Source organism: Nannospalax galili, unplaced genomic scaffold (genome assembly GCF_000622305.1).
Source record: "Nannospalax galili isolate Female #2095 unplaced genomic scaffold, S.galili_v1.0 scaffold85, whole genome shotgun sequence".
NCBI lineage: Eukaryota > Metazoa > Chordata > Mammalia > Rodentia > Spalacidae > Nannospalax > Nannospalax galili.
This window is the reverse complement of record NW_008358866.1, coordinates 11,571,008-11,584,005: the sequence shown is the minus strand read 5'-3', so window position 1 is coordinate 11,584,005 and position 12,998 is coordinate 11,571,008. Positions and strand designations below refer to the sequence as shown.

The following is a 12,998-nucleotide window of genomic DNA, read 5'->3' as shown; positions in this document are numbered from 1 at the left end:
TGCGCTCCCCACCGCCATGGCGGCCAGGCCGGGCCCCGACGCGCTCGCAGCCTGGGCTGCGGCCTGGGGCGGGAGGGTGCGGGCCGGCTGAGGACGCGGCTGGCCCACGTGCGGCTCTCCCAGGCCCGGCTTCAGAGCCCGCGAGGCCGGGGTGCACGGGGGACGGGCCGCAGGGGTGAGGAAGGCCCAGGGTAACAGGTGCCTCACCTCGGCTGATAGGATTAACTCTAGGGCCGCAGAAAGAGGGAGCCCAGCAGCGAAATCCCAGGAGAGGGGGAGAGAGAGAGAGACAGAGAGAGAGAGAGGGAGCCTCTGGCGGCCAACGGAGGGCGAAAAGCACCGGACGGAGGCGAGCCCGCCCCACCCCCTCGGCCGTGGGCGAGGGCCCTCTGGGCCCAGTACCAGGCCTTCGTCCCCTGGGTCTGATGGGTGTGCGTTCGGAACTAGGTTTGGGCTGCCAAGTGCTGGGAGTAGGGCACTGTCGTTGACTTGGTGACCCCAAGCCTCCAAGGCCTGTCGTTGGCCTGGACTGGCCTAGGCCCTGCTCTACTGTGGCCTACACTCAAGCCACTGCGACTGGCCTACTACCCATCTGGACCTCAAGGTCCCACTGCTAAAAGAGAAGGTATGAAGATGTCTAAGGACTTTCCTCTTGTCTGGGGAAAGTTTTACAGTCCACTTTCCCCGGTCTTTGTTCTGTTATAAAAGTTCAATATTTCCTTGCCTTCTCCCAAATACAGGAAGAGTTACGTCTGTTTCTCAGTACAGATCTTTAACACACCCGAAAGTCCTGTGGTCAGAAATATAGTTTTTCGAGAGAAGAAAACATTGTATTTGCCTCATTCATGTGTCACACACTTGTGATCCCAACACTGAGCCAATTGAGAGTTTGTGGACAATTTAAGGTACACACCCACACCTTGTCTGGAGATAAACGAAAAGCTGCAGCCAGGGGTGCTGGTGGATGCCTTTAAAATGCCTTTATCCCAACTCTTGAGAGGAAGAGGCAGGCAGATCTCTGTGAGTTCCAGGCCACCCAAGTCTGTTACATAGTGAGTTCCAGGCCATCTAGGGCTATATAGTGAAATCTTGTCTTAAAAAAAAAAAGCCAGGTGTGGTGGCACATGCCTTTAATCCTGGGCACTCTGGAGGCAGAGGCAGGTGGATCTCTGTGAGTTCAAGGCCAGCCTGGTCTACATAGTGAGTTCCTGGACAGCTGGGGCTACAGGGAGAATCTGTCTCAAAAAGACCGGAAAAAAAAAGAGACCCCTTGAAGTATTTTTTTTTTTTTTTTAATTAGTGAAAAACCCAGTAATTAGGGAAAAAAGAAGATACTGCAACCGTCTCAAGACAGGCAATCAAGAAAAAGGCAAAACTGCTTAACATCGCACAGAGCACTGAAATACTATGTATAGGGTTTCAGAAGTACTGTGAGCCATGGCAGGGACAGAGACACAACTTTGTGCTGCCACCCTGAAGTCTGACATCATTCCTCATTTGCTTGGATGCAGAAAAGTCCAAAACTTTGCTTGTATGCAGAAAAGAATTTAAGAGCTAGCCAGTATGAAGCAGAATTGGGGTTTATTAAAGGACAGATTTAAAGCACAAGCACGAATAGAAAAAAGGTAAGACACAGGGCAGAGCACTGCTGTGGGCTTATCAGAGCTTGCTCTGCACTCATTGTACCAGTGTCAGGTATTCTGTTTTGATCAGCTTTGAATCTGTTCTTTTCAAAAGATGCCTAAGAAACCTAAATGAGATCACAGGTAAGTCCCTGAGGGGCCCCTGCCAGGTTTCAATTGATAAGGTAAAACTCCAGATCTATGGTATGTGTCTTTACAGTAAACAAAGTTAAGATTTGCTTGATATTCTCAGAAATATGTGGAGAAAGGAATGAGGCCCTACCGAAACCATGTAATTCTGGTCTTATGCCTGGTTCCTGGCTGTTTTAACATGAAATAACTACATATAAAAGAAATATTAATTGTATGTCTGCAGTTTCACAGCAGATGTTAATTATGCTGGAATTCTTGCTTTCCATGTATCCATGTCCTGATAATTTCTTCTTTCTACCCTGCCTTAGAATTATCTACAAAGGATATATTTCAAGTGCACCCCTACCACAGTAGATAACTGAAATCAGAAATAATATTGCACCCCATACATATGGTTTTCCTATGCCAACCAAGACGTAAAGTTTAATTTATAAATTAGCCACAGTAGATTAACAACAAAAAAGACAAATATAATAATGCACTTTAGTAGTTGTTTAAAACGAATGATTTTCTAGCATTTTCATTTTAACATTTTAGGATCCCTGGTGGCTGACAGTAAAGATAAGCAAATCAGCAAATTCCAAATTAATAAGGAGGGAGGACTGAATCTGGTCCACAGGGCAGTATCAAATCGTACTTCCAAGTAACAAAACAATATGCATTTCTGTAGGTAATCCCAAGCCCACATGACCCCTGAGGAACAGATTCTCAAACAACCTTAAGAGTAAAAATAAATTGGCTGATTTGAGCCAACTGTATGGTCTTAAACACCCAAAAGGAAACTATAACCAAAGATTAAAGTGATCAGTATATTTCTTTAAGAGTTCATGTGTATAGCCAAAGGCTATATAAGAAGAAACAATGCCAGACAGGAGATACCATCCTTTGCATTGTTGGCCAGAGTGGCCCAAGAGACTCCCAGACAGTAACCCAGTGTAGAACTGGGAAAAAGAACAGCAGACCCCAGTCTTAGCTAAAGGAATATTGGCAACTGATTGCTGCTAGATGAGGAAGAGTTGATCTTCCTAAAACAAAGGACTCTAGATAGGCTAACTAGATTTAGTGGATGGACTTGCACTAGAGAACATCTGGGAGCACTGACAACACAGTGGACAGTAACAGGGATGACATAGTATATGGGCTCCAGTCGGGGGAGGGGCTTTGGGAGGGTGCCATTTGGGATGTGGGTATATAGATGAACATGATTGGGATGTTCTGTATGATATACACAGAAAAAAATCAACAAAAAATAAATAAAAGAATTATTTATATCACAGTAAGGCACTATGGTTTATCAGGTAGTAAAATTGCCTAGTGAAAAGACAGTATGGGGTTGGGAAGGAGACAGACACAGCACATGACTAGAATCAGAAAACTCCTGAGTACCTTGGAGATAAAATTCAAACAGAGGGGATTTGGCCCATTACAAAGTCTTACATTTTCGTAACAGAAAATCGTAACATTTTACAGATGGGAAAACTGAGAGTTGGAGCTTGTAACTGGTTCACTGCTGCACTGACCAGAAAATAATCATGACCACGACCTAGTCCAGGCAAGCAGGCCTACAGAATCTATGTACTCTGGAAGGAAAATCTTTCCATTTCTAAAGGACCATGTGGCTACTCAGTTCTATAGATCTTTTTCAAACAGTCAATCACTTTTTCCCTTTTCTTCAAGCATCACCATATTTTCAGTTCTTCCCAAGAAATTGGTAATCTCTGTCTACAAAGTGGATATCACTTCTATAAGCATAAACAGATGTAGCAGGCAGTGTGAGGGGGCTGTGGTTCCAGTCTCCACTTTTGGAAAGAACATTTGTGCTGTCTGGGATAATCTAGTGGAAAAGTTCCTGTCATTTATTTCAAGGATAGAAACCAGGTTTTGGGGGAGAATAACCTAAATAAATGTAGCATCTAATCACTGAGCTCTGTCTGTAGAAGAGGGGGCAGAGTTGGCAATAAAACCAGTCTTACACTTCTTTGCAGAAGGATGAATCATACAGAAAAGTAGCCTAAAGAATTTGGGTGGTTTGAGTTTTATTTTCTAAAAATGTGAAACTTCTGAAAAATTTCATACTGAAGGAATGATAGGGTTTCTAAAACACAATGCTGGTAAATTAAGACTCACCATAATGGGCTCCCACTTCTAAAACTTCCTAGAACAGAGAGTCTCCTAGACCTGTACTAATCCAATACATACAGCTATATAATATATTTAGTTCCTTAGCCACACTGGCCACATCGACTACCCTATTAGTGTATAAATAGAACATTTTACCATAGAAATTGCCATTGGATAACACTTCTTTGCAGTAGCAGAGGTATACTGACTTTATAAAGGTTAACATAGTACAGTAGCTCACTAATATAATAACCTTAGAGGACATTTGTTTTACTTATTGCAACTGGAGAGGGGACATGCACCTCAGTATTGGAATAGAAAATGTCCAAATTGTGTTGGAATTTTCAGGGTTTTTTGTTTGTTTTTGGTTTTGTTTTGTTTGTTTTTTATCTTTTTGAGACAGGGTCTCTCTGTAGCCCCAGCTGGCCTTGAACTCACTATGTAGACCAGGCCGGCCTCAAACTCACAGTGATCCACCTGCCTCTGCCATCCTAGTACTGGGATTAAAGGCATGTGCCACCACGTCAGGTTTGCAGTTTTCATATATGATTTGTCAACATTTTTTAAAGTTGCATAAACCAGGTGTGGTGGCATATGCCTTTAATCCCAGCACTGGGGAGACTGAGGAAGGATGGTGTTCAAAGCCAGCTTGAGCTACATAGCAAGACCTTGGAGTAAAAGAAAAACAAAAACAACCACATAGACTATTGTAGGCTACTTTCCTTTTGCGACAAATAATACACAGACTAGGAAAAATAGATCACAAGATTAGTTGATTTTAAAAAATGCAAAATATAACTGTGATAGTTAAACTTCATTGATTAGATTGGGAATCACTATGGATATACACCTCTGGGTGTGTCTATAAGGATATTTCCAGAAAGATTTAACTGAAGAGGGAAGGCCCACCCTGAACGTAGGCAACACCATCAATGGCATGGGTTCCCAGACTGGGCAAAAGGGAGAAAATCAGCTGAGCCTCCATTTTCATTTAACTCTACTTCCTAGCTGTGTGTGCAGGGTGATGACCAGATGCCTCATGCCCTTGATACCATGCCTTTCCCACCATGATCAAACTGTAAGCCAAAGCAAATCTCTTCCTCCAGTTTCTATTGCCAGGTATTTTGTTACATTAATGAGAAAAGTAACTAATGCAGTATTCTACTTTACTAAGAGATTTTCTCAATGTAAATTTTTTTTTTTTTTTTTTTTTGGTCTTTTTGAGACTGGGTCTCCCTGTAGCCCCAGCTGGCCTGGAACTCACTATGTAGACCAGGCTGGCCTCAAACTCACAGAGATCTGCCTGCCTCTGCCTCCCAAGTGCTGGGACTACAAGTGTGTGCCACCACACCCGGCTTCAACGTAATTTTTAAGTATTGTTAATGGATATATTGAGTAGTCACAGAAATTTTCAGGTATGTAAGTGAAACATTGAATTCAGTTATCAAATTAGAGTGAGAGGAAGCCTGGATCATGACTAGAGAAAGATAATTGGGCATATTGGCTCACACAGTTCCAACACCCAGGATGCTGAGACAGGAGGATCCCCATGCGTTCAAGGCAGTCTGGGCTTCAAGTGAATTCCAGGCCAGGCTGGGCTGTGGAGTAACTGTATTGCTACTGAAGACCACCCATCATATTATCATTTATAATAGGACCAGGTGCAGTGGCTTACCCTTTGTAATCATAGTACTTAGAAGGCTGAGACAGGAGGATTGGCACAAGTTAGAGGGCTAGCTTGGGGTACATAGTGAATTCAAGTCCAGCCTAGGCTAGAGCTTAAGATCTTACCTTAAAAACAACAACAACAAAAATATATATAAATCGTGTGTGTGAGTGAGTGTGCATGCATGCGTGCATGTGTGCGTGTGTATACACACAGGAGGGTACCTGGGTGGTGCAAACAGAAGTTCATGGAGAAAAATTATAGAACAAATTTAAAGATCTATACACTAACATCTTTATAGAGAAGGAAAACTAATGAAAGATCAATCCCCACAGGTAATTTTACACATAATTTTATTAAGTTTACTTATCAAAGTTATAGTTATAATACCTTCATTCCCATTGATAAATATCATTGTGCCTTTATTAAAGCGCCACCTTTAAAAAAAAAAAAAAAAACTCCACTTAAGTGAAAATAGTGATATTCCCAGTGCAGAGAAGGCTAAGGCTGGAAGATCACAAGTTTGAAACCAATCTGGGCTGCTTAACAATACCCTGTGTCAAAACTAAATAAATAAAATTACATGGTAGAATCCTCAGACTTGCATTCTGAGTACAGTGTTAGAGCAGACAGATATTTAAAAAATAATTTTTAGTGCTATACAAAATGATGGGTTTCATTATGCATTCTCTACACATTTGCCACGATACTGTGTTCTTGTTGTTTGCAATGATTAGCTATAAAATTAAGATTAAAGCTATCACTTCTGCCCAAATATATTGAGAGTGGTTCATGTGGCTTTAATTCCTTCCACTATCCCATCCATTTCCAACTCTAGGACTTAACAAGTATCTTGACTTTTCAGCCTAACATAGGATCATGAAAACTTTGTCTATTCGCTTTTTTATTTGCTGTAAGAACTAAACTGTAGAACTTCTTGGGATCCCTTAGGGTCATTTTAGAGCTATTATTATATCTTAGCTCTACAAATAAACTGTAGTGGATTCATGTAGTGTTTAAGCTAAGTGATGCAGCCTTTTCTTCTCTCCTATGATCATTTTGTTTGGTTGCCCCGACAAAACGCGGACAAACAGGAGTTTTAGTGAACTAGACTGACATGGTATTCCCATTACTATCACTGCTTCTATGGTTGAGACAGCAGCTGCTACAGCCATTAGTTTTAGTTTTCTGTGGGTTCTTTATCATTGCTTTGGGGTTTTTCTGAGATGGGGTCCTCTGTAGCACAAATTGGGCTCCAACTCTGTATGTAGCTGAGGATGACCATGAACTTCTAATTCTCGAGTCTCAGCCTCCCAAGTACTGGGATTATGGGTGTGCACCACCACATCTGGTCTCTCCAGGCTCCTGGCTTTCAGTTTTGTAGGGGTGTTAAGTTGTGTGTTTAAGGACCAGTGTGCAGAAGCCCATTTTACTTCCAGTAGAGTAGCCCTCCAGTGAGAGGATTCCAAGGGAAGTCTTCTACCTGCTAATCCTCTGCCTACAAGTTGTATCTGAACTCTGCCTTCCTTAAGATTGGCATGTTGTTGATCTGACTTTAGAATAATTTGTTATTTTAAGACTGAAACAAATGGAAGAGACACGGTGATCCTTTCTTGAGAGAATAGTTAGCGATGTGTCAAAATTGAGATTCAAATTGAAGACATTTTACTGCAACTCATATGAAGTCGTCCTTTACCCTAGAGATGCTAAGCCTACTTGTTGGGCTATGCGAAAGCATCACTCTCTACACACAACTGACAAGGGAAGACACTAGGCAAGACACTCAACTGTGCGCATTAGAGGAAAGGAATCTACAAGAAGCAGGATTTCAGTAGTTTCTACTCTGTATTCTAGTCTTGGTGAGTTAACTATTAAAATAGAGGAACACTTGTGATTGCCTGCAAATAAGCAAGAACTTTCTGTGACTTTATTCCACTTCCAGTCTAGTTCAAATAATGAAACTTCCTTGAGGAGGTCTGTGATAGTCCCACTTTACACATAATTCACATTTTAACAGACTGCATTTTAAGTGAACTGTAGTGTAAAATTTGTATATGTACTTATCAGGCTTTAGAAATAATTCAATATTAATTTGTTCTGAAGTTGTTAGTATATTTTCCATAGTTTTCTTGTAGCGGTGGTTGTTGTTTGCTGTTTCCTTTGTTGGGTTTGTTATGTTTTGCTGAGAATAGGTCTCTCTGTAGATCCCAGACTGGCCTCAAATTCTCCATCTTCCTGCCTCAGCCTCCTAAATGTTCAAATACCATTGTGTGCATCTACCACACCAGGCTTTTTTGTTTTGTCTTGCTTGAGACAGGGTTTTGCTGTGTAACCCAGCTGGTCTGATACTATGTAGTCCAGGCTGGCCTAGAACTCATAGTAATCCTCTTGCTTCCACATGTGACTATGTCTGGGTCCATAGGTCCTTAAACAGCCACAATCCTATAGCTAGCAAAGACTTTTATCACTTACTTTTTAAAAATTTATCAACACTGGGTCCTGAAGCCAGGGCCTTACACATACAAGGCAAGTGCTCTACCCTGAGATACAGTCCCTTTTCTTATTTATTTTGAGACAGGGTCTCTCTAAGTTGCCCAGTCTTCAGTTACCATTATTTAAGACATTGTTTCAGATAAAGGTCAAAAATGTCGTAATACCATACGAAATTGTATATATCAAATTTCCAAATTGTATGAATAACAAACCATTATCCTTATTCAGTGGCAGATCTTGAGCTGCCGGCTCACTCCTTCTTGTCCTGGGATAGCACTCAGTTATCAGATCTGCAAATAGTACTGGTCTTAGAGAATTGGAGTCTTCTTGAGTAAGCTGCTATGGTTATTCACCATTCAGCTGGTATACATGATGAGAGTCTGAATCCCTGGAAGGATCATATGCTTTCCAGGCTTGTTTTGTATTGTTGGAAGGAAGCAATTTTCAAACAGAAATTGTAAGATTTTAGATTTCTAAAAGTATATGCATATAGAAAGGTAAAGTAATTAGGTAATTTTGTGTCTGCCATGGTCTAATTTAACAAAACTTTTAAATTCTGTGTTTGAATTTTTCTGAAGAGAATTTTCTAAGCACAGCAATACCAAACAAAATGGATGGGTTAAGAATTATTTGGTGAATATGGGTAGTTCACAGATAGCTCCAGACCTATCAATAAGATCCACATTCTCTGGGATAAATGGAATCCAACTTTGGAGACTTCAGACTTTGTTTCTGGTAACTTTCTGCACTTCAAGTCAAATGTCTGTTCCTTATACCAATTTACTTTTAAAGGAACACTCTGCACCAACCAAGGTGGTACATGTCTACACCAAAAAGACAAGATGCTGGGTTTTACCATATTAACTTTTTTTGAGACAAAGTCTCAGTGGGTAGTCCAAGTTGGCCTTGAACTCAAGATCCTCCTACCTCAAGCTTCCTAGGGCTGAGATTAGGGGACTGTGCCACCACACCCAGTCTCATATCAAATTTTAACAAAGCAAACAATATCTTATCAATTTTGTTAATACAAAGCAGCATGGTGAACCACTGAAAACAACATTCAGCTGCATCCTCAAAGGAAATGAATTGTACTTTATGATCCTGAGACTAAAACACATTATGCAAGGTAAAATTCAGTTGATACGAATTAAGCTTATATTCAATGATTAAATTCTATGGTAAAAATTTTTTTGAAAAGTTATTATCCTTTCCAAGAATGTAAATTTGACCTGATGTAGCTTTAAAGGGAAGGAAGGTAAATTTTGTGGATTGTTAAAAATTTTGCTTTGTGGGCTGAGGAGATGGCTCAGTGGGTAAGAGCACATGCTGCTTTTCCAGAGGACCCCAGCACCCACATCAGGAGGTTGACTCACAGCAGTCTGTAACTCCAGCACTGGACTCATGTGCTCAAACCCATACATGGACACATCCATGTATACATAATTTAAAAAATATTTTTTTAAAAATTGCTTTGTTCTAGAACTTAATGTAATCGGAAACTATTTTGTGGCACCTGAATAATTTGCTTATAATAGATCACATATCTGTGCCTTTGTGTGCTATAACTTAACTTGTACAAAGTATTCATGTCTTCCTAATTCACGAGCCTCATCTCAAGAGCCTCAAAAATTAAGCAAGGCTAGCAACATACCAAATGATAGGCTATCACATGCTCTCCCAAAGGACAGTTGGATCAAGACCAAATGAGCTATTTAGATGCATAAAGTCATTTATTATATATTGTAGAGGAGTCTATGAAAAGCAAATGCTCCAGGGAAAATTTAACACAAAACTTAAATTTGACACTGATATGCTGTAGGATGAATGCTGACCCAGAAACTTGCATATTTACCGTAAGTTTAGTTTTCAGAATACTTGTGTGTCATCGCCACCTTTTAAAACCGTCTTCATCTCTTCTTTGGGAGTTTCAAATCACAAGGTTATTACTGCTTTATTTTGTTTTAAATGAAACTGTCTCTAGTTACAGAGGATATGACTTCTCTATAATGTTTGGTATATAAAGCCAATTAATACGAGGACTCTCGAATACCTGTGACAAAAGTGGGAGGGGGTAGACTTTGAGAGGAAGAAAGGAATCAGCAAGAAGAGGACAGGAGGTGGCACTCTGTAAATACAATGGCACGTACATTAGAAAATGTCATGGTTAAGCTCATTATTTTGTACTCTAACTTAAAAAGCAATTTAATAAACAAGAAAGAAGGACTGGTGAGGTGGCTCAAGGAGTAAAGGTACTTGCCTCCAAGCTTGACCTGAGTTCAATCTCCAGGACCCACATGTCAGGAAGAAAGAACAACTCCTGCAGATTGTCATCTAACCTGTACAAACAAACACACACACACACACACATACACACACATGCACGCATACCCCATGGCACATAGATAAAACATACCCCTCCTAAAATAAATCTAGAAACCGTCTACACCCATGTGCTTCAGCCGTATCCAACCCAGATAACGCAGTCAGAGAAACAGTTTGTGGTGTTTGAGGGAAACCATTATTTCTACTCTCCCTATCCAACAAAGAGCCAGACCATGCAGGTAAAACTTGCCTCCTGAAACGTGGAGAGCCACATCAAGCTAGAGAACCCCACGCACTCTGAGGATGTCCTGGATTATGGGCCTTTCAAAGATGTAACTGCCTATAGTCAGGATAGTTTTAAAGTACACTAGGAGAACAACAGCCCTTTCCTAACCATTACCAGTATGACCCGGGTCACTGAGATTTCTCACTGGGGTAATATTGCTGTGGAAGAGAATGTGGATTTGAAGTGCACAGGCTCTGTGCCGAAGGGACCTTTCTCCCGCTATGATTACAGAGACAGCCAGACAGTGGAATCTCTTCCTTCCACTCTTTTAAGACCATCCTGCCTGCTGCTGCCCAGGATGTGTACTACTGGGATGAAATTGGCAATGTTTCCACCAGCCACCTCTTTATTTTGGATGACTCTGAGGAAATGAAAATCCGGCCTCAGTTTCCTCTCTTTGGCAGGTGGAAGCCACACTACATCATTGGCTACAACCTCCCAAACTATGAATACCTCTATAATTTGGGTGACCAGTATGCACTGAAGATGAGGTTTGTGGACCATGTGTTTGATGAGCAAGTGATAGATTCTCTGACAGGGAAGATCATATTGCTGGAGGGGGCCAAGAACATCCAGGTGGACAGTCCTTATATCAGTTGTGCTCCAAATGAGCTGCACTACACTTGCCTGGACACATTTGGCTGCCCTGTAATTGTTGCCTATAAGAAAAATCTAGTTGAGCAGCACATTCAGGACATCATGGTGCACTATACTTTCAACAAGGTTCTCATGCTGCAGGAGCCTCTGCTGGTGGTGGCTGCCTTCTATACCCTGTTTATTACCCCCATCATCTATGTCCGTCTGGACTTCTCCATCACCAAGAATCCAGCTGCAGAAGCCAGGATGAAGTTGGCCTGCGTCACAGAACAGGTCTTAAGCCTGGCTAACAAGAGATTAGGCCTCTGCCTTCACTTTGATGAGACCATCAATAGGTACAAGCAGTCCCGGGATGTCTCCACCCTCAACAGTGGCAAGAAGAGCCTGGAGACAGAGTACAAGGCTGTGACCAGTGAGATTGCAGTTCTGCTGTCTAAACTGAAGATGGAGGGCTCTGACCTGTGTGACAGTCAGCGAAATGCAGAAGCTGGACTCCCAGGTCAAGGAGTTGGTTGGCACTTAAGTCGGCAGTGGAGGCTAGGCTGGTGGCTGGCAAGCTCAAGAAGGATACATACATCGAGACCGAAAAGGTCATCTCAGGGAAGTGCCAGGAGCTGGTAACCAAGATCAATCACATTCTGGATGCTCTGTAGCTTCCTCCAGAGCACCTTTGATTAGCAAAAGACCTCAAGGAAGAGAAGCCAAGGCCTACCTTAGGCAGTGTAAGAAAGTTATCCCGTATTTCTAAGTGTTTCCCTTTTTTTTCAAACTTAAAAACTCATTAAAAACCAAATGTTTGTATTTTGAGCAAAGGCCTTTTCAGTAGCTGATTGGAATTGTGTTGTTCTGATACCTGGTATATTTTTTTCAGCTTAAAATCCTGTTTTGTGCCCTTGTAATTCCTAATGTTTGGTTATTTTGTGAGTGTATGCATGGCTTTTTCCGAGTGTGTATGGCCAAATGAAAATAAAGGAGGGACTGTGAAAAAAATGGAATTAAAAATTTTAAATAATAAACACAATTTTAAAAAAGAAACATAAAGACCAAATAATTCAGAACTCACCAAGAGACCAATAAAAACAACATGTGATGTTTACAATAGAACTTTAACTTGTAAATTTGCCATATGGAAATCAAACACAGAATTGATTTTCAGTAATGGTGGGATTTGGAAATGTAGAAAAAGTGAACTGCCTTATATTAGTAGGGTAAAGTAAACTAATTATATGGCCTGTAGATACTTTATTCAATAAGTTAATAATGCCTCTCTATGTTCCTTGTTCATAAGAAGCTTATGTGTGTTTAAGTTCCTGACATAGAAAGCTTAGCATCTAATTCCCTAGCACATTTTAGCTTTAAAAACTTAATGGTGAATATTAACTTTTTTCATCTTTGTGAAGGATAATTGGAAAGCAGTATTTAAAATATACACACTTACACACACACACACACACACACACACACACATACAGCGAGGCTGGAAAGATGGCTCAGCAGTTAAGAGCACCTAGCTTTCACCAAATTCAGTTCCCAGCCCCCACGTCAGGTGGCTCATACTCCCTGTAACTCCAGCTCTAGGGGATCCCACACTCTCTTCTGTCTTCTGTGGGCACCTTCACTCATGTGCACATACCACCCCCCAACACACACACTCATACGCATAATTTTAAACTTTAAAAAAAAAAACTCTCTCTCTTTTAAAGAATACTCTAAAGAGTACTGCTCTTCTAGAGGACCC

The 12,998-nt window shown here is 41.1% G+C and overlaps 1 protein-coding gene and 1 pseudogene across 7 annotated transcripts in view; one reads left to right on the top strand and one right to left on the bottom strand.

The window, feature by feature from the left end:
* Ppp1r9a (protein phosphatase 1 regulatory subunit 9A) overlaps positions 1–315 on the bottom strand; it is a 337,004-nt gene extending 336,689 nt beyond the window's left edge. For all 6 annotated transcript variants that reach the window (XM_029558365.1, XM_029558368.1, XM_008822569.3 and 3 more), the window contains exon 1: positions 208–315. The gene's annotated coding sequence lies outside the window, so the exon portion shown is untranslated. The remainder of the gene's footprint in view (positions 1–207) is intronic.
* LOC103725259 lies at positions 17–11,913 on the top strand (annotated as a pseudogene). The gene is made up of 3 exons (XR_001872155.1): positions 17–76; positions 475–625; positions 10,489–11,913. The product of XR_001872155.1 is annotated as a dolichyl-diphosphooligosaccharide--protein glycosyltransferase subunit 1-like (transcript).
* Positions 11,914–12,998: the final 1,085 nt, after the last annotated feature.